The sequence below is a fragment of the Saccoglossus kowalevskii genome, chromosome 19 (genome assembly GCF_978046115.1).
Source record: "Saccoglossus kowalevskii chromosome 19, keSacKowa6.1, whole genome shotgun sequence".
NCBI classification, from domain to species: domain Eukaryota; kingdom Metazoa; phylum Hemichordata; class Enteropneusta; family Harrimaniidae; genus Saccoglossus; species Saccoglossus kowalevskii.
The window spans coordinates 17815724-17843537 of NC_140659.1; the positions used below are offsets into that span (position 1 = coordinate 17815724).

The window sequence follows — 27814 nt, forward strand, 5'->3', positions numbered from 1 at the left end:
GCTGATGAGAGTGTTTTTGCACCTCAATTAGTGACTTTGAGTAAATGTCGGACGATGATACGAAAAGAGTGTGCATGACTTTGTGTTTAAGCTAAACGAAAACAACTTCTGAATTTCAACAATAAAATTTGCTTCCGTTTTTACTACTCCAGTAGCTCAAATCATACTCACCATGCACGATCTTAGTTGGAATGAACTTCGCGCCAAGTACCACACACATTAAAACAGAGAGGAGTATTGTCAACCAACAGTCAACCTCTCCGTTTTCCGAATCTTAATACCATGCAGAAATAATCAACCTCGCTCCTGTGATTTGGTTATCAGAGACAATTATTGCAGCCATCCGACATTGTGAGTAAGAACTCATTTCACTCAATTTCGTGTCACATTCACCCACCGGAATTCAACATCTTTCATAGTAACTCACATTGTTTATTCTGTCTAAAAGGTGTTCGCCCAATATTGGGCTCGAACCCATGACCCTGGGATGAACAGTCCCATGCTCTACCGACTGAGGTAGCCGGGCTGCTGATGAGAGTGTTTTTGCACCTCAATTAGCGACTTTCTGTAAATGTCGGACGGTGATACGAAAAGACAGTGCATGACTTTGTGTTTAAGCTAAACGAAAACAACTTCTGAATTTCAACAATAAAATTTGCTTCCGTTTTTACTATTAGAGTAGCTCAAATCATACTCACCATGCACGATCTTAGGTGGAGGGAACTTCGCGCCAAGTACCACACACATTAAAACAGAGAGGAGTATTGTCAACCAAAAGTCAACCTCTCCGTTTTCCGAATCTTAATACCATGCAGAAATAATCAACCTCGCTCCTGTGATTTGGTTATCAGAGACAATTATTGCAGCCATCCGACATTGTGAGTAAGAACTCATTTCACTCAAGTTCGTGTCACATTCACCCACCGGAATTCAACATCATTCATAGTAACTCACATTGTTTATTTTGTCTAAAAGATGTTCGCCCAACGTGGGGCTCGAACCCACGACCCTGGGATTAAGAGTCCCATGCTCTACCGACTGAGCTAGCCGGGCTGCTGATGAGAGTGTTTTTGCACCTCAATTAGTGACTTTGAGTAAATGTCGGACGATGATACGAAAAGAGTGTGCATAACTTTGTGTTTAAGCTAAACGAAAACAACTTCTGAATTTCAACAATAAAATTTGCTTCCGTTTTTACTACTCCATTAGCTCAAATCATACTCACCATGCACGATCTTAGTTGGAATGAACTTCGCGCCAAGTACCACACACATTAAAACAGAGAGGAGTATTGTCAACCAACAGTCAACCTCTCCGTTTTCCCAATCTTTATACCGTGCAGAAATAATCAACCTCGCTCCTGTGATTTGGTTATCAGAGACAATTATTGCAACCATCCGACATTGTGAGTAAGAACTCATTTCACTCAATTTCGTGTCACATTCACCCACCGGAATTCAACATCTTTCATAGTAACTCACATTGTTTATTCTGTCTAAAAGGTGTTCGCCCAATATGGGGCTCGAACCCATGACCCTGGGATGAACAGTCCCATGCTCTACCGACTGAGCTAGCCGGGCTGCTGATGAGAGTGTTTTTGCACCTCAATTAGCGACTTTGAGTAAATGTCGGACGGTGATACGAAAAGACTGTGCATGACTTTGTGTTTAAGCTAAACGAAAACAACTTCTGAATTTCAACAATAAAATTTGCTTCCATTTTTACTATTAGAGTAGCTCAAATCATACTCACCATGCACGATCTTAGGTGGAGGGAACTTCGCGCCAAGTACCACACACATTAAAACAGAGAGGAGTATTGTCAACCAACAGTCAACCTCTCCGTTTTCCCAATCTTTATACCGTGCAGAAATAATCAACCTCACTCCTGTGATTTGGTTATCAGAGACAATTATTGCAACCATCCGACATTGTGAGTAAGAGCTCATTTCACTCAATTTCAACATCTTTCATCTTAACTCATATTGTTTATTCTGTCTAAAAGATGTTCGCCCAACGTGGGGCTCGAACCCACGACCCTGGGATTAAGAGTCCCATGCTCTACCGACTGAGCTAGCCGGGCTGCTGATGAGAGTGTTTTTGCACCTCAATTAGCGACTTTGAGTAAATGTCGGACGATGATACGAAAAGAGTGTGGATGACTTTGTGTTTAAGCTAAACGAAAACAACTTCTGAATTTCAACAATAAAATTTGCTTCCATTTTTACCATTCCTGTATCTCAAATCATACTTACCATGCACGATCTTAGTTGGAATGAACTTCGCACCAAGTACCACACACATTAAAACAGAGAGGAGTATTGTCAACCAACAGTCAACCTCTCCGTTTTCCCAATCTTTATACCGTGCAGAAATAATCAACCTCGCTCCTGTGATTTGGTTATCAGAGACAATTATTGCAACCATCCGACATTGTGAGTAAGAACTCATTTCACTCAATTTCGTGTCACATTCACCCACCGGAATTCAACATCTTTCATAGTAACTCACATTGTTTATTCTGTCTAAAAGGTGTTCGCCCAATATGGGGCTCGAACCCATGACCCTGGGATGAACAGTCCCATGCTCTACCGACTGAGCTAGCCGGGCTGCTGATGAGAGTGTTTTTGCACCTCAATTAGCGACTTTGAGTAAATGTCGGACGATGATACGAAAAGAGTGTGCATGACTTTGTGTTTAAGCTAAACGAAAATAACTTCTGAATTTCAACAACAAAATTTGCTTCCATTTTTACCATTCCTGTAGCTCAAATCATACTTACCATGCACGATCTTAGTTGGAATGAACTTCGCGCCAAGTACCACACACATTAAAACAGAGAGGAATATTGTCAACCAACAGTCAACCTCTCCGTTTTCCCAATCTTTATACCGTGCAGAAATAATCAACCTCACTCCTGTGATTTGGTTATCAGAGACAATTATTGCAACCATCCGACATTGTGAGTAAGAGCTCATTTCACTCAATTTCGTGTCACATTCACCCACCGGAATTCAACATCTTTCATAGTAACTCACATTGTTTATTCTGTCTAAAAGGTGTTCACCCAACGTGGGGCTCGAACCCACGACCCTGGGATTAAGAGTCCCATGCTCTACCGACTGAGCTAGCCGGGCTGCTGATGAGAGTGTTTTTACACCACAATTAGCGACTTTGAGTAAATGTCGGACGATGATACGAAAAGAGTGTGGATGACTTTGTGTTTAAGCTAAACGAAAACAACTTCTGAATTTCAACAATAAAATTTGCTTCCATTTTTACCATTCCTGTAGCTCAAATCATACTTACCATGCACGATCTTAGTTGGAATGAACTTCGCGCCAAGTACCACACACATTAAAACAGAGAGGAGTATTGTCAACCAACAGTCAACCTCTCCGTTTTCCCAATCTTTATACCGTGCAGAAATAATCAACCTCACTCCTGTGATTTGGTTATCAGAGACAATTATTGCAACCATCCGACATTGTGAGTAAGAGCTCATTTCACTCAATTTCAACATCTTTCATCTTAACTCATATTGTTTATTCTGTCTAAAAGGTGTTCGCCCAACGTGGGGCTCGAACCCACGACCCTGGGCTTAAGAGTCCCATGCTCTACCGACTGAGCTAGCCGGGCTGCTGATGAGAGTGTTTTTGCACCTCAATTAGTGACTTTGAGTAAATGTCGGACGATGATACGAAAAGAGTGTGCATGACTTTGTGTTTAAGCTAAACGAAAACAACTTCTGAATTTCAACAATAAAATTTGCTTCCGTTTTTACTACTCCAGTAGCTCAAATCATACTCACCATGCACGATCTTAGTTGGAATGAACTTCGCGCCAAGTACCACACACATTAAAACAGAGAGGAGTATTGTCAACCAACAGTCAACCTCTCCGTTTTCCCAATCTTTATACCGTGCAGAAATAATCAACCTCGCTCCTGTGATTTGGTTATCAGAGACAATTATTGCAACCATCCGACATTGTGAGTAAGAACTCATTTCACTCAATTTCGTGTCACATTCACCCACCGGAATTCAACATCTTTCATAGTAACTCACATTGTTTATTCTGTCTAAAAGGTGTTCGCCCAATATTGGGCTCGAACCCATGACCCTGGGATGAACAGTCCCATGCTCTACCGACTGAGCTAGCCGGGCTGCTGATGAGAGTGTTTTTGCACCTCAATTAGCGACTTTCAGTAAATGTCGGACGGTGATACGAAAAGACAGTGCATGACTTTGTGTTTAAGCTAAACGAAAACAACTTCTGAATTTCAACAATAAAATTTGCTTCCGTTTTTACTATTAGAGTAGCTCAAATCATACTCACCATGCACGATCTTAGGTGGAGGGAACTTCGCGCCAAGTACCACACACATTAAAACAGAGAGGAGTATTGTCAACCAAAAGTCAACCTCTCCGTTTTCCGAATCTTAATACCATGCAGAAATAATCAACCTCGCTCCTGTGATTTGGTTATCAGAGACAATTATTGCAGCCATCCGACATTGTGAGTAAGAACTCATTTCACTCAAGTTCGTGTCACATTCACCCACCGGAATTCAACATCATTCATAGTAACTCACATTGTTTATTTTGTCTAAAAGATGTTCGCCCAACGTGGGGCTCGAACCCACGACCCTGGGATTAAGAGTCCCATGCTCTACCGACTGAGCTAGCCGGGCTGCTGATGAGAGTGTTTTTGCACCTCAATTAGTGACTTTGAGTAAATGTCGGACGATGATACGAAAAGAGTGTGCATAACTTTGTGTTTAAGCTAAACGAAAACAACTTCTGAATTTCAACAATAAAATTTGCTTCCGTTTTTACTACTCCATTAGCTCAAATCATACTCACCATGCACGATCTTAGTTGGAATGAACTTCGCGCCAAGTACCACACACATTAAAACAGAGAGGAGTATTGTCAACCAACAGTCAACCTCTCCGTTTTCCCAATCTTTATACCGTGCAGAAATAATCAACCTCGCTCCTGTGATTTGGTTATCAGAGACAATTATTGCAACCATCCGACATTGTGAGTAAGAACTCATTTCACTCAATTTCGTGTCACATTCACCCACCGGAATTCAACATCTTTCATAGTAACTCACATTGTTTATTCTGTCTAAAAGGTGTTCGCCCAATATGGGGCTCGAACCCATGACCCTGGGATGAACAGTCCCATGCTCTACCGACTGAGCTAGCCGGGCTGCTGATGAGAGTGTTTTTGCACCTCAATTAGCGACTTTGAGTAAATGTCGGACGGTGATACGAAAAGACTGTGCATGACTTTGTGTTTAAGCTAAACGAAAACAACTTCTGAATTTCAACAATAAAATTTGCTTCCATTTTTACTATTAGAGTAGCTCAAATCATACTCACCATGCACGATCTTAGGTGGAGGGAACTTCGCGCCAAGTACCACACACATTAAAACAGAGAGGAGTATTGTCAACCAACAGTCAACCTCTCCGTTTTCCCAATCTTTATACCGTGCAGAAATAATCAACCTCACTCCTGTGATTTGGTTATCAGAGACAATTATTGCAACCATCCGACATTGTGAGTAAGAGCTCATTTCACTCAATTTCAACATCTTTCATCTTAACTCATATTGTTTATTCTGTCTAAAAGATGTTCGCCCAACGTGGGGCTCGAACCCACGACCCTGGGATTAAGAGTCCCATGCTCTACCGACTGAGCTAGCCGGGCTGCTGATGAGAGTGTTTTTGCACCTCAATTAGCGACTTTGAGTAAATGTCGGACGATGATACGAAAAGAGTGTGGATGACTTTGTGTTTAAGCTAAACGAAAACAACTTCTGAATTTCAACAATAAAATTTGCTTCCATTTTTACCATTCCTGTATCTCAAATCATACTTACCATGCACGATCTTAGTTGGAATGAACTTCGCACCAAGTACCACACACATTAAAACAGAGAGGAGTATTGTCAACCAACAGTCAACCTCTCCGTTTTCCCAATCTTTATACCGTGCAGAAATAATCAACCTCGCTCCTGTGATTTGGTTATCAGAGACAATTATTGCAACCATCCGACATTGTGAGTAAGAACTCATTTCACTCAATTTCGTGTCACATTCACCCACCGGAATTCAACATCTTTCATAGTAACTCACATTGTTTATTCTGTCTAAAAGGTGTTCGCCCAATATGGGGCTCGAACCCATGACCCTGGGATGAACAGTCCCATGCTCTACCGACTGAGCTAGCCGGGCTGCTGATGAGAGTGTTTTTGCACCTCAATTAGCGACTTTGAGTAAATGTCGGACGATGATACGAAAAGAGTGTGCATGACTTTGTGTTTAAGCTAAACGAAAATAACTTCTGAATTTCAACAACAAAATTTGCTTCCATTTTTACCATTCCTGTAGCTCAAATCATACTTACCATGCACGATCTTAGTTGGAATGAACTTCGCGCCAAGTACCACACACATTAAAACAGAGAGGAATATTGTCAACCAACAGTCAACCTCTCCGTTTTCCCAATCTTTATACCGTGCAGAAATAATCAACCTCACTCCTGTGATTTGGTTATCAGAGACAATTATTGCAACCATCCGACATTGTGAGTAAGAGCTCATTTCACTCAATTTCGTGTCACATTCACCCACCGGAATTCAACATCTTTCATAGTAACTCACATTGTTTATTCTGTCTAAAAGGTGTTCACCCAACGTGGGGCTCGAACCCACGACCCTGGGATTAAGAGTCCCATGCTCTACCGACTGAGCTAGCCGGGCTGCTGATGAGAGTGTTTTTACACCACAATTAGCGACTTTGAGTAAATGTCGGACGATGATACGAAAAGAGTGTGGATGACTTTGTGTTTAAGCTAAACGAAAACAACTTCTGAATTTCAACAATAAAATTTGCTTCCATTTTTACCATTCCTGTAGCTCAAATCATACTTACCATGCACGATCTTAGTTGGAATGAACTTCGCGCCAAGTACCACACACATTAAAACAGAGAGGAGTATTGTCAACCAACAGTCAACCTCTCCGTTTTCCCAATCTTTATACCGTGCAGAAATAATCAACCTCACTCCTGTGATTTGGTTATCAGAGACAATTATTGCAACCATCCGACATTGTGAGTAAGAGCTCATTTCACTCAATTTCAACATCTTTCATCTTAACTCATATTGTTTATTCTGTCTAAAAGGTGTTCGCCCAACGTGGGGCTCGAACCCACGACCCTGGGCTTAAGAGTCCCATGCTCTACCGACTGAGCTAGCCGGGCTGCTGATGAGAGTGTTTTTGCACCTCAATTAGTGACTTTGAGTAAATGTCGGACGATGATACGAAAAGAGTGTGCATGACTTTGTGTTTAAGCTAAACGAAAACAACTTCTGAATTTCAACAATAAAATTTGCTTCCGTTTTTACTACTCCAGTAGCTCAAATCATACTCACCATGCACGATCTTAGTTGGAATGAACTTCGCGCCAAGTACCACACACATTAAAACAGAGAGGAGTATTGTCAACCAACAGTCAACCTCTCCGTTTTCCCAATCTTTATACCGTGCAGAAATAATCAACCTCGCTCCTGTGATTTGGTTATCAGAGACAATTATTGCAACCATCCGACATTGTGAGTAAGAACTCATTTCACTCAATTTCGTGTCACATTCACCCACCGGAATTCAACATCTTTCATAGTAACTCACATTGTTTATTCTGTCTAAAAGGTGTTCGCCCAATATTGGGCTCGAACCCATGACCCTGGGATGAACAGTCCCATGCTCTACCGACTGAGCTAGCCGGGCTGCTGATGAGAGTGTTTTTGCACCTCAATTAGCGACTTTCAGTAAATGTCGGACGGTGATACGAAAAGACAGTGCATGACTTTGTGTTTAAGCTAAACGAAAACAACTTCTGAATTTCAACAATAAAATTTGCTTCCGTTTTTACTATTAGAGTAGCTCAAATCATACTCACCATGCACGATCTTAGGTGGAGGGAACTTCGCGCCAAGTACCACACACATTAAAACAGAGAGGAGTATTGTCAACCAAAAGTCAACCTCTCCGTTTTCCGAATCTTAATACCATGCAGAAATAATCAACCTCGCTCCTGTGATTTGGTTATCAGAGACAATTATTGCAACCATCCGACATTGTGAGTAAGAGCTCATTTCACTCAATTTCGTGTCACATTCACCCACCGGAATTCAACATCTTTCATAGTAACTCACATTGTTTATTCTGTCTAAAAGGTGTTCACCCAACGTGGGGCTCGAACCCACGACCCTGGGATTAAGAGTCCCATGCTCTACCGACTGAGCTAGCCGGGCTGCTGATGAGAGTGTTTTTACACCACAATTAGCGACTTTGAGTAAATGTCGGACGATGATACGAAAAGAGTGTGGATGACTTTGTGTTTAAGCTAAACGAAAACAACTTCTGAATTTCAACAATAAAATTTGCTTCCATTTTTACCATTCCTGTAGCTCAAATCATACTTACCATGCACGATCTTAGTTGGAATGAACTTCGCGCCAAGTACCACACACATTAAAACAGAGAGGAGTATTGTCAACCAACAGTCAACCTCTCCGTTTTCCCAATCTTTATACCGTGCAGAAATAATCAACCTCACTCCTGTGATTTGGTTATCAGAGACAATTATTGCAACCATCCGACATTGTGAGTAAGAGCTCATTTCACTCAATTTCAACATCTTTCATCTTAACTCATATTGTTTATTCTGTCTAAAAGGTGTTCGCCCAACGTGGGGCTCGAACCCACGACCCTGGGCTTAAGAGTCCCATGCTCTACCGACTGAGCTAGCCGGGCTGCTGATGAGAGTGTTTTTGCACCTCAATTAGTGACTTTGAGTAAATGTCGGACGATGATACGAAAAGAGTGTGCATGACTTTGTGTTTAAGCTAAACGAAAACAACTTCTGAATTTCAACAATAAAATTTGCTTCCGTTTTTACTACTCCAGTAGCTCAAATCATACTCACCATGCACGATCTTAGTTGGAATGAACTTCGCGCCAAGTACCACACACATTAAAACAGAGAGGAGTATTGTCAACCAACAGTCAACCTCTCCGTTTTCCCAATCTTTATACCGTGCAGAAATAATCAACCTCGCTCCTGTGATTTGGTTATCAGAGACAATTATTGCAACCATCCGACATTGTGAGTAAGAACTCATTTCACTCAATTTCGTGTCACATTCACCCACCGGAATTCAACATCTTTCATAGTAACTCACATTGTTTATTCTGTCTAAAAGGTGTTCGCCCAATATTGGGCTCGAACCCATGACCCTGGGATGAACAGTCCCATGCTCTACCGACTGAGCTAGCCGGGCTGCTGATGAGAGTGTTTTTGCACCTCAATTAGCGACTTTCAGTAAATGTCGGACGGTGATACGAAAAGACAGTGCATGACTTTGTGTTTAAGCTAAACGAAAACAACTTCTGAATTTCAACAATAAAATTTGCTTCCGTTTTTACTATTAGAGTAGCTCAAATCATACTCACCATGCACGATCTTAGGTGGAGGGAACTTCGCGCCAAGTACCACACACATTAAAACAGAGAGGAGTATTGTCAACCAAAAGTCAACCTCTCCGTTTTCCGAATCTTAATACCATGCAGAAATAATCAACCTCGCTCCTGTGATTTGGTTATCAGAGACAATTATTGCAGCCATCCGACATTGTGAGTAAGAACTCATTTCACTCAAGTTCGTGTCACATTCACCCACCGGAATTCAACATCATTCATAGTAACTCACATTGTTTATTTTGTCTAAAAGATGTTCGCCCAACGTGGGGCTCGAACCCACGACCCTGGGATTAAGAGTCCCATGCTCTACCGACTGAGCTAGCCGGGCTGCTGATGAGAGTGTTTTTGCACCTCAATTAGTGACTTTGAGTAAATGTCGGACGATGATACGAAAAGAGTGTGCATAACTTTGTGTTTAAGCTAAACGAAAACAACTTCTGAATTTCAACAATAAAATTTGCTTCCGTTTTTACTACTCCATTAGCTCAAATCATACTCACCATGCACGATCTTAGTTGGAATGAACTTCGCGCCAAGTACCACACACATTAAAACAGAGAGGAGTATTGTCAACCAACAGTCAACCTCTCCGTTTTCCCAATCTTTATACCGTGCAGAAATAATCAACCTCGCTCCTGTGATTTGGTTATCAGAGACAATTATTGCAACCATCCGACATTGTGAGTAAGAACTCATTTCACTCAATTTCGTGTCACATTCACCCACCGGAATTCAACATCTTTCATAGTAACTCACATTGTTTATTCTGTCTAAAAGGTGTTCGCCCAATATGGGGCTCGAACCCATGACCCTGGGATGAACAGTCCCATGCTCTACCGACTGAGCTAGCCGGGCTGCTGATGAGAGTGTTTTTGCACCTCAATTAGCGACTTTGAGTAAATGTCGGACGGTGATACGAAAAGACTGTGCATGACTTTGTGTTTAAGCTAAACGAAAACAACTTCTGAATTTCAACAATAAAATTTGCTTCCATTTTTACTATTAGAGTAGCTCAAATCATACTCACCATGCACGATCTTAGGTGGAGGGAACTTCGCGCCAAGTACCACACACATTAAAACAGAGAGGAGTATTGTCAACCAACAGTCAACCTCTCCGTTTTCCCAATCTTTATACCGTGCAGAAATAATCAACCTCACTCCTGTGATTTGGTTATCAGAGACAATTATTGCAACCATCCGACATTGTGAGTAAGAGCTCATTTCACTCAATTTCAACATCTTTCATCTTAACTCATATTGTTTATTCTGTCTAAAAGATGTTCGCCCAACGTGGGGCTCGAACCCACGACCCTGGGATTAAGAGTCCCATGCTCTACCGACTGAGCTAGCCGGGCTGCTGATGAGAGTGTTTTTGCACCTCAATTAGCGACTTTGAGTAAATGTCGGACGATGATACGAAAAGAGTGTGGATGACTTTGTGTTTAAGCTAAACGAAAACAACTTCTGAATTTCAACAATAAAATTTGCTTCCATTTTTACCATTCCTGTATCTCAAATCATACTTACCATGCACGATCTTAGTTGGAATGAACTTCGCACCAAGTACCACACACATTAAAACAGAGAGGAGTATTGTCAACCAACAGTCAACCTCTCCGTTTTCCCAATCTTTATACCGTGCAGAAATAATCAACCTCGCTCCTGTGATTTGGTTATCAGAGACAATTATTGCAACCATCCGACATTGTGAGTAAGAACTCATTTCACTCAATTTCGTGTCACATTCACCCACCGGAATTCAACATCTTTCATAGTAACTCACATTGTTTATTCTGTCTAAAAGGTGTTCGCCCAATATGGGGCTCGAACCCATGACCCTGGGATGAACAGTCCCATGCTCTACCGACTGAGCTAGCCGGGCTGCTGATGAGAGTGTTTTTGCACCTCAATTAGCGACTTTGAGTAAATGTCGGACGATGATACGAAAAGAGTGTGCATGACTTTGTGTTTAAGCTAAACGAAAATAACTTCTGAATTTCAACAACAAAATTTGCTTCCATTTTTACCATTCCTGTAGCTCAAATCATACTTACCATGCACGATCTTAGTTGGAATGAACTTCGCGCCAAGTACCACACACATTAAAACAGAGAGGAATATTGTCAACCAACAGTCAACCTCTCCGTTTTCCCAATCTTTATACCGTGCAGAAATAATCAACCTCACTCCTGTGATTTGGTTATCAGAGACAATTATTGCAACCATCCGACATTGTGAGTAAGAGCTCATTTCACTCAATTTCGTGTCACATTCACCCACCGGAATTCAACATCTTTCATAGTAACTCACATTGTTTATTCTGTCTAAAAGGTGTTCACCCAACGTGGGGCTCGAACCCACGACCCTGGGATTAAGAGTCCCATGCTCTACCGACTGAGCTAGCCGGGCTGCTGATGAGAGTGTTTTTACACCACAATTAGCGACTTTGAGTAAATGTCGGACGATGATACGAAAAGAGTGTGGATGACTTTGTGTTTAAGCTAAACGAAAACAACTTCTGAATTTCAACAATAAAATTTGCTTCCATTTTTACCATTCCTGTAGCTCAAATCATACTTACCATGCACGATCTTAGTTGGAATGAACTTCGCGCCAAGTACCACACACATTAAAACAGAGAGGAGTATTGTCAACCAACAGTCAACCTCTCCGTTTTCCCAATCTTTATACCGTGCAGAAATAATCAACCTCACTCCTGTGATTTGGTTATCAGAGACAATTATTGCAACCATCCGACATTGTGAGTAAGAGCTCATTTCACTCAATTTCAACATCTTTCATCTTAACTCATATTGTTTATTCTGTCTAAAAGGTGTTCGCCCAACGTGGGGCTCGAACCCACGACCCTGGGCTTAAGAGTCCCATGCTCTACCGACTGAGCTAGCCGGGCTGCTGATGAGAGTGTTTTTGCACCTCAATTAGTGACTTTGAGTAAATGTCGGACGATGATACGAAAAGAGTGTGCATGACTTTGTGTTTAAGCTAAACGAAAACAACTTCTGAATTTCAACAATAAAATTTGCTTCCGTTTTTACTACTCCAGTAGCTCAAATCATACTCACCATGCACGATCTTAGTTGGAATGAACTTCGCGCCAAGTACCACACACATTAAAACAGAGAGGAGTATTGTCAACCAACAGTCAACCTCTCCGTTTTCCCAATCTTTATACCGTGCAGAAATAATCAACCTCGCTCCTGTGATTTGGTTATCAGAGACAATTATTGCAACCATCCGACATTGTGAGTAAGAACTCATTTCACTCAATTTCGTGTCACATTCACCCACCGGAATTCAACATCTTTCATAGTAACTCACATTGTTTATTCTGTCTAAAAGGTGTTCGCCCAATATTGGGCTCGAACCCATGACCCTGGGATGAACAGTCCCATGCTCTACCGACTGAGCTAGCCGGGCTGCTGATGAGAGTGTTTTTGCACCTCAATTAGCGACTTTCAGTAAATGTCGGACGGTGATACGAAAAGACAGTGCATGACTTTGTGTTTAAGCTAAACGAAAACAACTTCTGAATTTCAACAATAAAATTTGCTTCCGTTTTTACTATTAGAGTAGCTCAAATCATACTCACCATGCACGATCTTAGGTGGAGGGAACTTCGCGCCAAGTACCACACACATTAAAACAGAGAGGAGTATTGTCAACCAAAAGTCAACCTCTCCGTTTTCCGAATCTTAATACCATGCAGAAATAATCAACCTCGCTCCTGTGATTTGGTTATCAGAGACAATTATTGCAGCCATCCGACATTGTGAGTAAGAACTCATTTCACTCAAGTTCGTGTCACATTCACCCACCGGAATTCAACATCATTCATAGTAACTCACATTGTTTATTTTGTCTAAAAGATGTTCGCCCAACGTGGGGCTCGAACCCACGACCCTGGGATTAAGAGTCCCATGCTCTACCGACTGAGCTAGCCGGGCTGCTGATGAGAGTGTTTTTGCACCTCAATTAGTGACTTTGAGTAAATGTCGGACGATGATACGAAAAGAGTGTGCATAACTTTGTGTTTAAGCTAAACGAAAACAACTTCTGAATTTCAACAATAAAATTTGCTTCCGTTTTTACTACTCCATTAGCTCAAATCATACTCACCATGCACGATCTTAGTTGGAATGAACTTCGCGCCAAGTACCACACACATTAAAACAGAGAGGAGTATTGTCAACCAACAGTCAACCTCTCCGTTTTCCCAATCTTTATACCGTGCAGAAATAATCAACCTCGCTCCTGTGATTTGGTTATCAGAGACAATTATTGCAACCATCCGACATTGTGAGTAAGAACTCATTTCACTCAATTTCGTGTCACATTCACCCACCGGAATTCAACATCTTTCATAGTAACTCACATTGTTTATTCTGTCTAAAAGGTGTTCGCCCAATATGGGGCTCGAACCCATGACCCTGGGATGAACAGTCCCATGCTCTACCGACTGAGCTAGCCGGGCTGCTGATGAGAGTGTTTTTGCACCTCAATTAGCGACTTTGAGTAAATGTCGGACGGTGATACGAAAAGACTGTGCATGACTTTGTGTTTAAGCTAAACGAAAACAACTTCTGAATTTCAACAATAAAATTTGCTTCCATTTTTACTATTAGAGTAGCTCAAATCATACTCACCATGCACGATCTTAGGTGGAGGGAACTTCGCGCCAAGTACCACACACATTAAAACAGAGAGGAGTATTGTCAACCAACAGTCAACCTCTCCGTTTTCCCAATCTTTATACCGTGCAGAAATAATCAACCTCACTCCTGTGATTTGGTTATCAGAGACAATTATTGCAACCATCCGACATTGTGAGTAAGAGCTCATTTCACTCAATTTCAACATCTTTCATCTTAACTCATATTGTTTATTCTGTCTAAAAGATGTTCGCCCAACGTGGGGCTCGAACCCACGACCCTGGGATTAAGAGTCCCATGCTCTACCGACTGAGCTAGCCGGGCTGCTGATGAGAATGTTTTTGCACCTCAATTAGCGACTTTGAGTAAATGTCGGACGATGATACGAAAAGAGTGTGGATGACTTTGTGTTTAAGCTAAACGAAAACAACTTCTGAATTTCAACAATAAAATTTGCTTCCATTTTTACCATTCCTGTATCTCAAATCATACTTACCATGCACGATCTTAGTTGGAATGAACTTCGCACCAAGTACCACACACATTAAAACAGAGAGGAGTATTGTCAACCAACAGTCAACCTCTCCGTTTTCCCAATCTTTATACCGTGCAGAAATAATCAACCTCGCTCCTGTGATTTGGTTATCAGAGACAATTATTGCAACCATCCGACATTGTGAGTAAGAACTCATTTCACTCAATTTCGTGTCACATTCACCCACCGGAATTCAACATCTTTCATAGTAACTCACATTGTTTATTCTGTCTAAAAGGTGTTCGCCCAATATGGGGCTCGAACCCATGACCCTGGGATGAACAGTCCCATGCTCTACCGACTGAGCTAGCCGGGCTGCTGATGAGAGTGTTTTTGCACCTCAATTAGCGACTTTGAGTAAATGTCGGACGATGATACGAAAAGAGTGTGCATGACTTTGTGTTTAAGCTAAACGAAAATAACTTCTGAATTTCAACAACAAAATTTGCTTCCATTTTTACCATTCCTGTAGCTCAAATCATACTTACCATGCACGATCTTAGTTGGAATGAACTTCGCGCCAAGTACCACACACATTAAAACAGAGAGGAATATTGTCAACCAACAGTCAACCTCTCCGTTTTCCCAATCTTTATACCGTGCAGAAATAATCAACCTCACTCCTGTGATTTGGTTATCAGAGACAATTATTGCAACCATCCGACATTGTGAGTAAGAGCTCATTTCACTCAATTTCGTGTCACATTCACCCACCGGAATTCAACATCTTTCATAGTAACTCACATTGTTTATTCTGTCTAAAAGGTGTTCACCCAACGTGGGGCTCGAACCCACGACCCTGGGATTAAGAGTCCCATGCTCTACCGACTGAGCTAGCCGGGCTGCTGATGAGAGTGTTTTTACACCACAATTAGCGACTTTGAGTAAATGTCGGACGATGATACGAAAAGAGTGTGCATAACTTTGTGTTTAAGCTAAACGAAAACAACTTCTGAATTTCAACAGTAAAATTTGCTTCCATTTTTACCATTCCAGTAGCTCAAATCATACTTACCATGCACGATCTTAGTTGGAATGAACTTCGCGCCAAGTACCACACACATTAAAACAGAGAGGAGTATTGTCAACCAACAGTCAACCTCTCCGTTTTCCCAATCTTTATACCGTGCAGAAATAATCAACCTCGCTCCTGTGATTTGGTTATCAGAGACAATTATTGCAACCATCCGACATTGTGAGTAAGAACTCATTTCCCTCAATTTCGTGTCACATTCATCCAGCGGAATTCAACATCATTCATAGTAACTCACATTGTTTATTCTGTCTAAAATGTGTTCGCCCAACGTGGGGCTCGAACCCACGACCCTGGGATTAAGAGTCCCATGCTCTACCGACTGAGCTAGCCGGGCTGCTCATGAGAGTGTTTTTGCACCTCAATTAGCGACTTTGAGTAAATGTCGGACGATGATACGAAAAGAGTGTGCATGACTTTGTGTTTAAGCTAAACGAAAACAACTTCTGAATTTCAACAATAAAATTTGCTTCCATTTTTACCATTCCTGTAGCTCAAATCATACTTACCATGCACGATCTTAGTTGGAATGAACTTCGCGCCAAGTACCACACACATTAAAACAGAGAGGAGTATTGTCAACCAACAGTCAACCTCTCCGTTTTCCCAATCTTTATACCGTGCAGAAATAATCAACCTCACTCCTGTGATTTGGTTATCAGAGACAATTATTGCAACCATCCGACATTGTGAGTAAGAGCTCAATTCACTCAATTTCAACATCTTTCGTCGTAACTCACATTGTTTATTCTGTCTAAAAGGTGTTCGCCCAACGTGGGGCTCGAACCCACGACCCTGGGATTAAGAGTCCCATGCTCTACCGACTGAGCTAGCCGGGCTGCTGATGAGAGTGTTTTTACACCTCAAATAGCGATTTTGAGTAAATGTCGGACGATGATACGAAAAGAGTGTGCATGACTTTGTGTTTAAGCTAAACGAAAACAACTTCTGAATTTGAACAGTAAAATTTGCTTCCATTTTTACCATTCCAGTAGCTCAAATCATACTTACCATGCACGATCTTAGTTGGAATGAACTTCGCGCCAAGTACCACACACATTAAAACAGAGAGGAGTATTGTCAACCAAAGTCAACCTCTCCGTTTTCCCAATCTTTATACCTTGCAGAAATAATCAACCTCGCTCCTGTGATTTGGTTATCAGAGACAATTATTGCAACCATCCGACATTGTGAGTAAGAACTCATTTCACTCAATTTCGTGTCACATTCACCCACCGGAATTCAACGTCTTTCATAGTAACTCACATTGTTTATTCTGTCTAAAAGGTGTTCGCCCAATATGGGGCTCGAACCCATGACCCTGTGATGAACAGTCCCATGCTCTACCGACTGAGCTAGCCGGGCTGCGGATGAGAGTGTTTTTGCACCTCAATTAGCGACTTTCAGTAAATGTCGGACGGTGATACGAAAAGACAGTGCATGACTTTGTGTTTAAGCTAAACGAAAACAACTTCTGAATTTCAACAATAAAATTTGCTTCCGTTTTTACTATTAGAGTAGCTCAAATCATACTCACCATGCACGATCTTAGGTGGAGGGAACTTCGCGCCAAGTACCACACACATTAAAACAGAGAGGAGTATTGTCAACCAACAGTCAACCTCTCCGTTTTCCGAATCTTAATACCATGCAGAAATAATCAACCTCGCTCCTGTGATTTGGTTATCAGAGACAATTATTGCAGCCATCCGACATTGTGAGTAAGAACTCATTTCACTCAATTTCGTGTCACATTCACCCACCGGAATTCAACATCTTTCATCGTAACTCACATTGTTTATTCTGTCTAAAAGGTGTTCGCCCAACGTGGGGCTCGAACCCACGACCCTGGGATTAAGAGTCCCATGCTCTACCGACTGAGCTAGCCGGGCTGCTGATGAGAGTGTTTTTACACCTCAATTAGCGACTTTGAGTAAATGTCGGACGATGATACGAAAAGAGTGTGCATGACTTTGTGTTTAAGCTAAACGAAAACAACTTCTGAATTTCAACAGTAAAATTTGCTTCCATTTTTACCATTCCAGTAGCTCAAATCATACTTACCATGCACGATCTTAGTTGGAATGAACTTCGCGCCAAGTACCACACACATTAAAACAGAGAGGAGTATTGTCAACCAACAGTCAACCTCTCCGTTTTCCCAATCTTTATACCGTGCAGAAATAATCAACCTCACTCCTGTGATTTGGTTATCAGAGACAATTATTGCAACCATCCGACATTGTGAGTAAGAACTCATTTCACTCAATTTCGTGTCACATTCACCCACCGGAATTCAAGATCATTCATAGTAACTCACATTGTTTATTTTGTCTAAAATATGTTCGCCCAACGTGGGGCTCGAACCCACGACCCTGGGATTAAGAGTCCCATGCTCTACCGACTGAGCTAGCCGGGCTGCTAATGAGAGTGTTTTTGCACCTCAATTAGCGACTTTGAGTAAATGTCGGACGATGATACGAAAAGAGTGTGCATGACTTTGTGTTTAAGCTAAACGAAAACAACTTCTGAATTTCAACAATAAAATTTGCTTCCATTTTTACCATTCCTGTAGCTCAAATCACACTTACCATGTACGATCTTAGTTGGAATGAACTTCGCACCAAGTACCACACACATTAAAACAGAGAGGAGTATTGTCAACCAACAGTCAACCTCTCCGTTTTCCCAATCTTTATACCGTGCAGAAATAATCAACCTCACTCCTGTGATTTGGTTATCAGAGACAATTATTGCAACCATCCGACATTGTGAGTAAGAACTCATTTCACTCAATTTCGTGCCACATTCACCCACCGGAATTCAAGATCATTCATAGTAACTCACATTGTTTATTTTGTCTAAAATATGTTCGCCCAACGTGGGGCTCGAACCCACGACCCTGGGATTAAGAGTCCCATGCTCTACCGACTGAGCTAGACGGGCTGCTGATGAGAGTGTTTTTACACCTCAATTAGCGACTTTGAGTAAATGTCGGACGATGATACGAAAAGAGTGTGCATGACTTTGTGTTTAAGCTAAACGAAAACAACTTCTGAATTTCAACAGTAAAATTTGCTTCCATTTTTACCATTCCAGTAGCTCAAATCATACTTACCATGCACGATCTTAGTTGGAATGAACTTCGCGCCAAGTACCACACACATTAAAACAGAGAGGAGTATTGTCAACCAACAGTCAACCTCTCCGTTTTCCCAATCTTTATACCGTGCAGAAATAATCAACCTCACTCCTGTGATTTGGTTATCAGAGACAATTATTGCAACCATCCGACATTGTGAGTAAGAGCTCATTTCACTCAATTTCAACATCTTTCATCGTAACTCACATTGTTTATTCTGTCTAAAAGGTGTTCGCCCAACGTGGGGCTCGAACCCACGACCCTGAGATTAAGAGTCCCATACTCTACCGACTGAGCTAGCCGGGCTACTGATGAGAGTGTTTTTACACCTCAATTAGCGACTTTGAGTAAATGTCGGACGATGATACGAAAAGAGTGTGCATGACTTTGTGTTTAAGCTAAACGAAAACAACTTCTGAATTTCAACAGTAAAATTTGCTTCCATTTTTACCATTCCAGTAGCTCAAATCATACTTACCATGCACGATCTTAGTTGGAATGAACTTCGCGCCAAGTACCACACACATTAAAACAGAGAGGAGTATTGTCAACCAACAGTCAACCTCTCCGTTTTCCCAATCTTTATACCGTGCAGAAATAATCAACCTCACTCCTGTGATTTGGTTATCAGAGACAATTATTGCAACCATCCGACATTGTGAGTAAGAACTCATTTCACTCAATTTCGTGTCACATTCACCCACCGGAATTCAACATCTTTCATAGTAACTCACATTGTTTATTCTGTCTAAAAGGTGTTCGCCCAATATGGGGCTCGAACCCATGACCCTGGGATGAACAGTCCCATGCTCTACCGACTGAGCTGGCTTTGCTGCTGATGAGAGTGTTTTTGCACCTCAATTAGTGACTTTGAGTAAATGTCGGACGATGATACGAAAAGAGTGTGCATGACTTTGTGTTTAAGCTAAACGAAAACAAATTCTGAATTTCAACAATAAAATTTGCTTCCATTTTTACCATTCCTGTAGCTGAAATCATACTCACCATGCACGATCTTAGTTGGAATGAACTTCGCGCCAAGTACCACACACATTAAAACTGAGAGGAGTATTGTCAACCAACAGTCAACCTCTCCGTTTTCCCAATCTTTATACCGTGCAGAAATAATCAACCTCACTCCTGTGATTTGGTTATCGGAGACAATTATTGCAAACATCCGACATTGTGAGTAAGAACCCATTTCACTCAATTTCGAGTCACATTCACCCACCGGAATTCAACATCTTTTATCCTAACTCACATTGTTTATTCTGTCTAAAAGGTGTTCGCCCAACGTAGGGATCGAACCCACGACCCTGGGATTAAGAGTCCCGTGCTCTACCGACTGAGCTAGCCGGGCTGCTGATGAAAGTGTTTTTGCACCTCAATTAGCGACTTTGAGTAAATGTCGGACGATGATACGAAAAGAGTGTGCATGACTTTGTGTTTAAGCTAAACGAAAACAACTTCTGAATTTCAACAACAAAATTTGCTTCCATTTTTACCATTCCTGTAGCTCAAATCATACTTACCATGCAAGATCTTAGTTGGAATGAACTTCGCGCCAAGTACCACACACATTAAAACGGAGAGGAATATTGTCAACCAACAGTCAACCTCTCCGTTTTCCCAATCTTTATACCGTGCAGAAATAATCAACCTCACTCCTGTGATTTGATTATCAGAGACAATTATTGCAAACATCCGACATTGTGAGTAAGAGCTCATTTCACTCAATTTCGTGTCACATTCACCCACCGGAATTCAACATCTTTTATCCTAACTCACATTGTTTATTCTGTCTAAAATGTGTTCGCCCAACGTGGGGCTCGAACCCACGACCCTGGGATTAAGAGTCCGATGCTCTACCGACTGAGCTAGCCGGGCTGCTAATGAGAGTGTTTTTACACCACAATTAGCGACTTTGAGTAAATGTCGGACGATGATACGAAAAGAGTTTGCATAACTTTGTGTTTAAGCTAAACGAAAACAAGTTCTGAATTTCAACAATAAAATTTGCTTCCGTTTTTACTACTCCAGTAGCTCAAATCATACTCACCATGCACGATCTTAGTTGGAATGAACTTCGCGTCAAGTACCACACACATTAAAACAGAGAGGAGTATTGTCAACCAAGAGTCAACCTCTCCGTTTTCCCAATCTTTATACCGTGCAGAAATAATCAACCTCGCTCCTGTGATTTGGTTATCAGAGACAATTATTGCAACCATCCGACATTGTGAGTAAGAACTCATTTCACTCAATTTCAACATCTTTCATCGTAACTCACATTGTTTATTCTGTCTAAAAGGTGTTCGCCCAACGTGGGGCTCGAACCCACGACCCTGAGATTAAGAGTCCCATACTCTACCGACTGAGCTAGCCGGGCTACTGATGAGAGTGTTTTTACACCTCAATTAGCGACTTTGAGTAAATGTCGGACGATGATACGAAAAGAGTGTGCATGACTTTGTGTTTAAGCTAAACGAAAACAACTTCTGAATTTCAACAGTAAAATTTGCTTCCATTTTTACCATTCCAGTAGCTCAAATCATACTTACCATGCACGATCTTAGTTGGAATGAACTTCGCGCCAAGTACCACACACATTAAAACAGAGAGGAGTATTGTCAACCAACAGTCAACCTCTCCGTTTTCCCAATCTTTATACCGTGCAGAAATAATCAACCTCACTCCTGTGATTTGGTTATCAGAGACAATTATTGCAACCATCCGACATTGTGAGTAAGAACTCATTTCACTCAATTTCGTGTCACATTCACCCACCGGAATTCAACATCTTTCATAGTAACTCACATTGTTTATTCTGTCTAAAAGGTGTTCGCCCAATATGGGGCTCGAACCCATGACCCTGGGATGAACAGTCCCATGCTCTACCGACTGAGCTGGCTTTGCTGCTGATGAGAGTGTTTTTGCACCTCAATTAGTGACTTTGAGTAAATGTCGGACGATGATACGAAAAGAGTGTGCATGACTTTGTGTTTAAGCTAAACGAAAACAAATTCTGAATTTCAACAATAAAATTTGCTTCCATTTTTACCATTCCTGTAGCTGAAATCATACTCACCATGCACGATCTTAGTTGGAATGAACTTCGCGCCAAGTACCACACACATTAAAACTGAGAGGAGTATTGTCAACCAACAGTCAACCTCTCCGTTTTCCCAATCTTTATACCGTGCAGAAATAATCAACCTCACTCCTGTGATTTGGTTATCGGAGACAATTATTGCAAACATCCGACATTGTGAGTAAGAACCCATTTCACTCAATTTCGAGTCACATTCACCCACCGGAATTCAACATCTTTTATCCTAACTCACATTGTTTATTCTGTCTAATAGGTGTTCGCCCAACGTAGGGATCGAACCCACGACCCTGGGATTAAGAGTCCCGTGCTCTACCGACTGAGCTAGCCGGGCTGCTGATGAAAGTGTTTTTGCACCTCAATTAGCGACTTTGAGTAAATGTCGGACGATGATACGAAAAGAGTGTGCATGACTTTGTGTTTAAGCTAAACGAAAACAACTTCTGAATTTCAACAACAAAATTTGCTTCCATTTTTACCATTCCTGTAGCTCAAATCATACTTACCATGCAAGATCTTAGTTGGAATGAACTTCGCGCCAAGTACCACACACATTAAAACGGAGAGGAATATTGTCAACCAACAGTCAACCTCTCCGTTTTCCCAATCTTTATACCGTGCAGAAATAATCAACCTCACTCCTGTGATTTGATTATCAGAGACAATTATTGCAAACATCCGACATTGTGAGTAAGAGCTCATTTCACTCAATTTCGTGTCACATTCACCCACCGGAATTCAACATCTTTTATCCTAACTCACATTGTTTATTCTGTCTAAAATGTGTTCGCCCAACGTGGGGCTCGAACCCACGACCCTGGGATTAAGAGTCCGATGCTCTACCGACTGAGCTAGCCGGGCTGCTAATGAGAGTGTTTTTACACCACAATTAGCGACTTTGAGTAAATGTCGGACGATGATACGAAAAGAGTTTGCATAACTTTGTGTTTAAGCTAAACGAAAACAAGTTCTGAATTTCAACAATAAAATTTGCTTCCGTTTTTACTACTCCAGTAGCTCAAATCATACTCACCATGCACGATCTTAGTTGGAATGAACTTCGCGTCAAGTACCACACACATTAAAACAGAGAGGAGTATTGTCAACCAAGAGTCAACCTCTCCGTTTTCCCAATCTTTATACCGTGCAGAAATAATCAACCTCGCTCCTGTGATTTGGTTATCAGAGACAATTATTGCAACCATCCGACATTGTGAGTAAGAACTCATTTCACTCAATTTCGTGTCACATTCACCCACCGGAATTCAACATCTTTCATAGTAACTCACATTGTTTATTCTGTCTAAAAGGTGTTCGCCCAATATGGGGCTCGAACCCATGACCCTGGGATGAACAGTCCCATGCTCTACCGACTGAGCTGGCTTTGCTGCTGATGAGAGTGTTTTTGCACCTCAATTAGTGACTTTGAGTAAATGTCGGACGATGATACGAAAAGAGTGTGCATGACTTTGTGTTTAAGCTAAACGAAAACAAATTCTGAATTTCAACAATAAAATTTGCTTCCATTTTTACCATTCCTGTAGCTGAAATCATACTCACCATGCACGATCTTAGTTGGAATGAACTTCGCGCCAAGTACCACACACATTAAAACTGAGAGGAGTATTGTCAACCAACAGTCAACCTCTCCGTTTTCCCAATCTTTATACCGTGCAGAAATAATCAACCTCACTCCTGTGATTTGGTTATCAGAGACAATTATTGCAACCATCCGACATTGTGAGTAAGAGCTCATTTCACTCAATTTCGTGTCACATTCACCCACCGGAATTCAACATCTTTCATCGTAACTCACATTGCTTATTCTGTCTAAAAGGTGTTCGCCCAACGTGGGGCTCGAACCCACGACCCTGGGATTAAGAGTCCCATGCTCTACCGACTGAGCTAGCCGGGCAGCTGATGAGAATGTTTTTACACCTCAATTAGCGTCTTTGAGTAAATGTCGGACGATGATACGAAAAGAGTGTGCATAACTTTGTGTTTAAGCTAAACGAAAACAACTTCTGAATTTCAACAATAAAATTTGCTTCCGTTTTTACTACTCCAGTAGCTCAAATCATACTCACCATGCACGATCTTAGTTGGAATGAACTTCGCGCCAAGTACCACACACATTAAAACAGAGAGGAGTATTGTCAACCAACAGTCAACCTCTCCGTTTTCCCAATCTTTATACTGTGCAGAAATAATCAACCTCGCTCCTGTGATTTGGTTATCAGAGACAATTATTGCAACCATCCGACATTGTGAGTAAGAACTCATTTCACTCAATTTCGTGTCACATTCACCCACCGGAATTCAACATCTTTCATAGTAACTCACATTGTTTATTCTGTCTAAAAGGTGTTCGCCCAATATGGGGCTCGAACCCATGACCCTGGGATGAACAGTCCCATGCTCTACCGACTGAGCTGGCTTTGCTGCTGATGAGAGTGTTTTTGCACCTCAATTAGTGACTTTGAGTAAATGTCGGACGATGATACGAAAAGAGTGTGCATGACTTTGTGTTTAAGCTAAACGAAAACAACTTCTGAATTTCAACAACAAAATTTGCTTCCATTTTTACCATTCCTGTAGCTCAAATCATACTTACCATGCACGATCTTAGTTGGAATGAACTTCGCGCCAAGTACCACACACATTAAAACTGAGAGGAGTATTGTCAACCAACAGTCAACCTCTCCGTTTTCCCAATCTTTATACCGTGCAGAAATAATCAACCTCACTCCTGTGATTTGGTTATCGGAGACAATTATTGCAAACATCCGACATTGTGAGTAAGAACCCATTTCACTCAATTTTGAGTCACATTCACCCACCGGAATTCAACATCTTTTATCCTAACTCACATTGTTTATTCTGTCTAAAAGGTGTTCGCCCAACGTAGGGATCGAACCCACGACCCTGGGATTAAGAGTCCCGTGCTCTACCGACTGAGCTAGCCGGGCTGCTAATGAAAGTGTTTTTGCACCTCAATTAGCGACTTTGAGTAAATGTCGGACGATGATACGAAAAGAGTGTGCATGACTTTGTGTTTAAGCTAAACGAAAACAACTTCTGAATTTCAACAACAAAATTTGCTTCCATTTTTACCATTCCTGTAGCTCAAATCATACTTACCATGCAAGATCTTAGTTGGAATGAACTTCGCGCCAAGTACCACACACATTAAAACGGAGAGGAATATTGTCAACCAACAGTCAACCTCTCCGTTTTCCCAATCTTTATACCGTGCAGAAATAATCAACCTCACTCCTGTGATTTGATTATCAGAGACAATTATTGCAAACATCCGACATTGTGAGTAAGAGCTCATTTCACTCAATTTCGTGTCACATTCACCCACCGGAATTCAACATATTTTATCCTAACTCACATTGTTTATTCTGTCTAAAATGTGTTCGCCCAACGTGGGGCTCGAACCCACGACCCTGGGATTAAGAGTCCGATGCTCTACCGACTGAGCTAGCCGGGCTGCTAATGAGAGTGTTTTTATACCACAATTAGCGACTTTGAGTAAATGTCGGACGATGATACGAAAAGAGTTTGCATAACTTTGTGTTTAAGCTAAACGAAAACAAGTTCTGAATTTCAACAATAAAATTTGCTTCCGTTTTTACTACTCCAGTAGCTCAAATCATACTCACCATGCACGATCTCAGGTGGAGGGAACTTCGAGCCAAGTACCACACACATTAAAACAGAGAGGAGTATTGTCAACCAAGAGTCAACCTCTCCGTTTTCCCAATCTTTATACCGTGCAGAAATAATCAACCTCGCTCCTGTGATTTGGTTATCAGAGACAATTATTGCAACCATCCGACATTGTGAGTAAGAACTCATTTCACTCAATTTCGTGTCACATTCACCCACCGGAATTCAACATCTTTCATAGTAACTCACATTGTTTATTCTGTCTAAAAGGTGTTCGCCCAATATGGGGCTCGAACCCATGACCCTGGGATGAACAGTCCCATGCTCTACCGACTGAGCTGGCTTTGCTGCTGATGAGAGTGTTTTTGCACCTCAATTAGTGACTTTGAGTAAATGTCGGACGATGATACGAAAAGAGTGTGCATGACTTTGTGTTTAAGCTAAACGAAAACAAATTCTGAATTTCAACAATAAAATTTGCTTCCATTTTTACCATTCCTGTAGCTGAAATCATACTCACCATGCACGATCTTAGTTGGAATGAACTTCGCGCCAAGTACCACACACATTAAAACTGAGAGGAGTATTGTCAACCAACAGTCAACCTCTCCGTTTTCCCAATCTTTATACCGTGCAGAAATAATCAACCTCACTCCTGTAATTTGGTTATCAGAGACAATTATTGCAACCATCCGACATTGTGAGTAAGAGCTCATTTCACTCAATTTCGTGTCACATTCACCCACCGGAATTCAACATCTTTCATCGTAACTCACATTGCTTATTCTGTCTAAAAGGTGTTCGCCCAACGTGGGGCTCGAACCCACGACCCTGGGATTAAGAGTCCCATGCTCTACCGACTGAGCTAGCCGGGCTGCTGATGAGAGTGTTTTTACACCTCAATTAGCTACTTTGAGTAAATGTCGGACGATGATACGAAAAGAGTGTGCATGACTTTGTGTTTAAGCTAAACGAAAACAACTTCTGAATTTCAACAATAAAATTTGCTTCCATTTTTACCATTCCTGTATCTCAAATCATACTTACCATGCACGATCTTAGTTGGAATGAACTTCGCACCAAGTACCACACACATTAAAACAGAGAGGAGTATTGTCAACCAACAGTCAACCTCTCCGTTTTCCCAATCTTTATACCGTGCAGAAATAATCAACCTCACTCCTGTGATTTGGTTATCAGAGACAATTATTGCAACCATCCGACATTGTGAGTAAGAGCTCATTTCACTCAATTTCGTGTCACATTCACCCACCGGAATTCAACATCTTTCATCGTAACTCACGTTGTTTATTCTGTCTAAAAGGTGTTCGCCCAACGTAGGGGCTCGAACCCACGACCCTGGGATTAAGAGTCCCATGCTCTACCGACTGAGCTAGCCGGGCTGCTGATGAGAGTGTTTTACACCTCAATTAGCTACTTTGAGTAAATGTCGGACGATGATACGAAAAGAGTGTGCATGACTTTGTGTTTAAGCTGAACGAAAACAACTTCTGAATTTCAACAATAAAATTTGCTTCCATTTTAACCATTCCTGTATCTCAAATCATACTTACCATGCACGATCTTAGTTGGAATGAACTTCGCGCCAAGTACCACACACATTAAAACAGAGAGGAGTATTATCAACCAACAGTCAACCTCTCCGTTTTCCCAATCTTTATACCGTGCAGAAATAATCAACCTCACTCCTGTGATTTGGTTATCAGAGACAATTATTGCAACCATCCGACATTGTGAGTAAGAGCTCATTTCACTCGATTTCGTGTCACATTCACCAACCGCAATTCAACATCTTTCATCGTAACTCACATTGTTTATTCTGTCTAAAAGGTGTTCGCCCAATATGGGGCTCGAATCCACGACCCTGGTATGAATAGTACCATGCTCTACCGACTGAGCTAGCCGGGCTGCTGATGAGAGTGTTTTTGCACCTCAATTAGCGACTTTGAGTAAATGTCGGACGATGATACGAAAAGAGTGTGCATGACTTTGTGTTTAAGCTAAACGAAAACAACTTCTGAATTTCAACAATAAAATTTGCTTCCGTTTTTACTATTCCAGTAGCTCA

The 27814-nt window shown here is 41.4% G+C and overlaps 34 non-coding genes across 34 annotated transcripts; all 34 read right to left on the bottom strand.

The window, feature by feature from the left end:
* Positions 1 to 980: 980 nt before the first annotated feature.
* TRNAK-CUU (transfer RNA lysine (anticodon CUU)) lies at positions 981 to 1053 on the bottom strand. Its single transcript has one exon. It is a non-coding gene; the product is annotated as a tRNA-Lys (tRNA).
* A 956-nt stretch (positions 1054 to 2009) lies between these two features.
* TRNAK-CUU (transfer RNA lysine (anticodon CUU)) lies at positions 2010 to 2082 on the bottom strand. The gene has a single exon. It is a non-coding gene; the product is annotated as a tRNA-Lys (tRNA).
* Positions 2083 to 3063: 981 nt separating this feature from the next.
* Positions 3064 to 3136, bottom strand: TRNAK-CUU (transfer RNA lysine (anticodon CUU)). Its single transcript has one exon. It is a non-coding gene; the product is annotated as a tRNA-Lys (tRNA).
* A 429-nt stretch (positions 3137 to 3565) lies between these two features.
* TRNAK-CUU (transfer RNA lysine (anticodon CUU)) lies at positions 3566 to 3638 on the bottom strand. The gene has a single exon. It is a non-coding gene; the product is annotated as a tRNA-Lys (tRNA).
* Positions 3639 to 4619: 981 nt separating this feature from the next.
* Positions 4620 to 4692, bottom strand: TRNAK-CUU (transfer RNA lysine (anticodon CUU)). Its single transcript has one exon. It is a non-coding gene; the product is annotated as a tRNA-Lys (tRNA).
* A 956-nt stretch (positions 4693 to 5648) lies between these two features.
* Positions 5649 to 5721, bottom strand: TRNAK-CUU (transfer RNA lysine (anticodon CUU)). Its single transcript has one exon. It is a non-coding gene; the product is annotated as a tRNA-Lys (tRNA).
* A 981-nt stretch (positions 5722 to 6702) lies between these two features.
* Positions 6703 to 6775, bottom strand: TRNAK-CUU (transfer RNA lysine (anticodon CUU)). Its single transcript has one exon. It is a non-coding gene; the product is annotated as a tRNA-Lys (tRNA).
* A 429-nt stretch (positions 6776 to 7204) lies between these two features.
* Positions 7205 to 7277, bottom strand: TRNAK-CUU (transfer RNA lysine (anticodon CUU)). Its single transcript has one exon. It is a non-coding gene; the product is annotated as a tRNA-Lys (tRNA).
* A 981-nt stretch (positions 7278 to 8258) lies between these two features.
* Positions 8259 to 8331, bottom strand: TRNAK-CUU (transfer RNA lysine (anticodon CUU)). Its single transcript has one exon. It is a non-coding gene; the product is annotated as a tRNA-Lys (tRNA).
* A 429-nt stretch (positions 8332 to 8760) lies between these two features.
* TRNAK-CUU (transfer RNA lysine (anticodon CUU)) lies at positions 8761 to 8833 on the bottom strand. The gene has a single exon. It is a non-coding gene; the product is annotated as a tRNA-Lys (tRNA).
* A 981-nt stretch (positions 8834 to 9814) lies between these two features.
* TRNAK-CUU (transfer RNA lysine (anticodon CUU)) lies at positions 9815 to 9887 on the bottom strand. The gene has a single exon. It is a non-coding gene; the product is annotated as a tRNA-Lys (tRNA).
* A 956-nt stretch (positions 9888 to 10843) lies between these two features.
* TRNAK-CUU (transfer RNA lysine (anticodon CUU)) lies at positions 10844 to 10916 on the bottom strand. Its single transcript has one exon. It is a non-coding gene; the product is annotated as a tRNA-Lys (tRNA).
* A 981-nt stretch (positions 10917 to 11897) lies between these two features.
* Positions 11898 to 11970, bottom strand: TRNAK-CUU (transfer RNA lysine (anticodon CUU)). The gene has a single exon. It is a non-coding gene; the product is annotated as a tRNA-Lys (tRNA).
* A 429-nt stretch (positions 11971 to 12399) lies between these two features.
* Positions 12400 to 12472, bottom strand: TRNAK-CUU (transfer RNA lysine (anticodon CUU)). Its single transcript has one exon. It is a non-coding gene; the product is annotated as a tRNA-Lys (tRNA).
* Positions 12473 to 13453: 981 nt separating this feature from the next.
* Positions 13454 to 13526, bottom strand: TRNAK-CUU (transfer RNA lysine (anticodon CUU)). Its single transcript has one exon. It is a non-coding gene; the product is annotated as a tRNA-Lys (tRNA).
* A 956-nt stretch (positions 13527 to 14482) lies between these two features.
* TRNAK-CUU (transfer RNA lysine (anticodon CUU)) lies at positions 14483 to 14555 on the bottom strand. The gene has a single exon. It is a non-coding gene; the product is annotated as a tRNA-Lys (tRNA).
* Positions 14556 to 15536: 981 nt separating this feature from the next.
* Positions 15537 to 15609, bottom strand: TRNAK-CUU (transfer RNA lysine (anticodon CUU)). Its single transcript has one exon. It is a non-coding gene; the product is annotated as a tRNA-Lys (tRNA).
* Positions 15610 to 16063: 454 nt separating this feature from the next.
* TRNAK-CUU (transfer RNA lysine (anticodon CUU)) lies at positions 16064 to 16136 on the bottom strand. The gene has a single exon. It is a non-coding gene; the product is annotated as a tRNA-Lys (tRNA).
* Positions 16137 to 16565: 429 nt separating this feature from the next.
* On the bottom strand, positions 16566 to 16638 carry TRNAK-CUU (transfer RNA lysine (anticodon CUU)). Its single transcript has one exon. It is a non-coding gene; the product is annotated as a tRNA-Lys (tRNA).
* Positions 16639 to 17618: 980 nt separating this feature from the next.
* TRNAK-CUU (transfer RNA lysine (anticodon CUU)) lies at positions 17619 to 17691 on the bottom strand. Its single transcript has one exon. It is a non-coding gene; the product is annotated as a tRNA-Lys (tRNA).
* A 454-nt stretch (positions 17692 to 18145) lies between these two features.
* TRNAK-CUU (transfer RNA lysine (anticodon CUU)) lies at positions 18146 to 18218 on the bottom strand. The gene has a single exon. It is a non-coding gene; the product is annotated as a tRNA-Lys (tRNA).
* Positions 18219 to 18672: 454 nt separating this feature from the next.
* Positions 18673 to 18745, bottom strand: TRNAK-CUU (transfer RNA lysine (anticodon CUU)). Its single transcript has one exon. It is a non-coding gene; the product is annotated as a tRNA-Lys (tRNA).
* A 429-nt stretch (positions 18746 to 19174) lies between these two features.
* On the bottom strand, positions 19175 to 19247 carry TRNAK-CUU (transfer RNA lysine (anticodon CUU)). The gene has a single exon. It is a non-coding gene; the product is annotated as a tRNA-Lys (tRNA).
* A 981-nt stretch (positions 19248 to 20228) lies between these two features.
* TRNAK-CUU (transfer RNA lysine (anticodon CUU)) lies at positions 20229 to 20301 on the bottom strand. Its single transcript has one exon. It is a non-coding gene; the product is annotated as a tRNA-Lys (tRNA).
* A 454-nt stretch (positions 20302 to 20755) lies between these two features.
* Positions 20756 to 20828, bottom strand: TRNAK-CUU (transfer RNA lysine (anticodon CUU)). The gene has a single exon. It is a non-coding gene; the product is annotated as a tRNA-Lys (tRNA).
* Positions 20829 to 21257: 429 nt separating this feature from the next.
* TRNAK-CUU (transfer RNA lysine (anticodon CUU)) lies at positions 21258 to 21330 on the bottom strand. The gene has a single exon. It is a non-coding gene; the product is annotated as a tRNA-Lys (tRNA).
* A 981-nt stretch (positions 21331 to 22311) lies between these two features.
* Positions 22312 to 22384, bottom strand: TRNAK-CUU (transfer RNA lysine (anticodon CUU)). Its single transcript has one exon. It is a non-coding gene; the product is annotated as a tRNA-Lys (tRNA).
* A 454-nt stretch (positions 22385 to 22838) lies between these two features.
* Positions 22839 to 22911, bottom strand: TRNAK-CUU (transfer RNA lysine (anticodon CUU)). The gene has a single exon. It is a non-coding gene; the product is annotated as a tRNA-Lys (tRNA).
* Positions 22912 to 23892: 981 nt separating this feature from the next.
* On the bottom strand, positions 23893 to 23965 carry TRNAK-CUU (transfer RNA lysine (anticodon CUU)). Its single transcript has one exon. It is a non-coding gene; the product is annotated as a tRNA-Lys (tRNA).
* A 981-nt stretch (positions 23966 to 24946) lies between these two features.
* Positions 24947 to 25019, bottom strand: TRNAK-CUU (transfer RNA lysine (anticodon CUU)). Its single transcript has one exon. It is a non-coding gene; the product is annotated as a tRNA-Lys (tRNA).
* Positions 25020 to 25473: 454 nt separating this feature from the next.
* Positions 25474 to 25546, bottom strand: TRNAK-CUU (transfer RNA lysine (anticodon CUU)). The gene has a single exon. It is a non-coding gene; the product is annotated as a tRNA-Lys (tRNA).
* Positions 25547 to 26527: 981 nt separating this feature from the next.
* Positions 26528 to 26600, bottom strand: TRNAK-CUU (transfer RNA lysine (anticodon CUU)). Its single transcript has one exon. It is a non-coding gene; the product is annotated as a tRNA-Lys (tRNA).
* Positions 26601 to 27054: 454 nt separating this feature from the next.
* TRNAK-CUU (transfer RNA lysine (anticodon CUU)) lies at positions 27055 to 27128 on the bottom strand. The gene has a single exon. It is a non-coding gene; the product is annotated as a tRNA-Lys (tRNA).
* Positions 27129 to 27581: 453 nt separating this feature from the next.
* Positions 27582 to 27654, bottom strand: TRNAN-AUU (transfer RNA asparagine (anticodon AUU)). Its single transcript has one exon. It is a non-coding gene; the product is annotated as a tRNA-Asn (tRNA).
* Positions 27655 to 27814: the final 160 nt, after the last annotated feature.